This window comes from Cavia porcellus, unplaced genomic scaffold, assembly GCF_034190915.1.
Source record: "Cavia porcellus strain 051 isolate PalLab524CR breed Dunkin Hartley unplaced genomic scaffold, mCavPor4.1 scaffold_1, whole genome shotgun sequence".
NCBI lineage: Eukaryota > Metazoa > Chordata > Mammalia > Rodentia > Caviidae > Cavia > Cavia porcellus.
The window spans coordinates 18,935,258-18,936,637 of NW_026947484.1; the positions used below are offsets into that span (position 1 = coordinate 18,935,258).

Genomic DNA, 1,380 nt, shown 5'->3' on the forward strand with positions numbered 1-1,380 from the left:
CAGAAGAAAGAGCAAATAAACACATAAATACACACACCCACAGGTAATGAATAGGCAAGCACCCAAGCAAACTGACAGGATAATTTCAGACAACATACATGCCATAAAGAAAAGGAAAAAGCTTATGGAGAAAGAAGTTGCTACTTAATTTCACTGATCAATAAGCTCTGAGAAAGTAGAACTAAGTTTGAGTTTCCAAACCAGCAAAAAGTCAATGATTGCTTTGGCAGCACATATACTAAACTTGGAATGATACAGAGAAGATTAGCAAGGCCCCTGTGCAAGGATGACACGCAAATTCATGAAGCGTTCCATATTTTGTGGTCTTTTTATACAATGGAGTACTAGTCAGCTATAAAGAATGATCACGTTGAGATATTTATAAATAAATGGATGTAACTCGAGACCATCCTTATAAGTGAAATAAATCAAACTCATGTATAGTTTCCCTAGTGTCAGAAATGGTAAGAGTACATAAGATTTTATGGTAATCATGGTTCCCCATTATATTGCTTTGAAGTCTTATAATGTTTTCATTCATTAGTTGGAATGGTTTTATTCTGTTTTGTTTGATTTTATTATGTGTGATGGTATGAACAGCTACTTTGAAGAAAACAAGACATTATGGCAGCCATTGCTGATTTAATATCATCTTGCTTTGAAGTCCTACCATGCTTTTGTTCTTCTGTTTCCATTGGTTCTGTCATGTTGTATCTTATTGGATTTTAATGTAACAATTTTCAAACAAATTTTTTAAGGACAATGAGATATTATAGTAGCCATTGTTCATATCCTGTTATTTGGTTTTGAAGTCCTGTAATACTTTCATTCTCTTGAATGGTTTTATACTGTTTTGTTATATTTGATACTATTGTGTGTGAAGGTATACTCAACTACTTCAAAGAAAGAGACATTAGGTAGCTACTGTTAATATCCAGTTGTCTTGTGGTGAAGTGCTGTGTTGCTAATTCATTGTTCTGTTCTGATTTGCTTTGTTATGTTCTCTTTTGTTTTATTCTCTCTAAAATAAAAAAATTTTAAAAAGGCAAAAGGAAAAAAACATGGCACATATGGGGGGCACAGCTGGATGTGGGGTACTAGGATCAGAGTTACCATGACAAGATGTGATTCCACATCAAAAAGGGGCTGGATGTTACCTGACAGGCAGTGGGGGACCACTGCGGGGTTCAGAGCAACAGAGGACACAGATGTCACCTGTGTCTTCGCTGTGCTCTGTCCTGAGGATCTAGATCACTGGCTCTGGCTGCGGTTCCTTTCAGAACCTTCTGAGGTGAAACAAGAGGTATCGGGTTATCAGTGTATGAGTCAACCTCATCGGATGCTTTTCAGCAAAACACAAATGTACCCTTGACTAGATTC

At 36.6% G+C, this 1,380-nt stretch overlaps 1 non-coding gene across 1 annotated transcript; it reads left to right on the forward strand.

The window, feature by feature from the left end:
* The first annotated feature begins 218 nt into the window (after positions 1-218).
* On the forward strand, positions 219-321 carry LOC111755263 (U6 spliceosomal RNA). The gene has a single exon (XR_002789835.1). It is a non-coding gene; the product is annotated as a U6 spliceosomal RNA (small nuclear RNA).
* Positions 322-1,380: the final 1,059 nt, after the last annotated feature.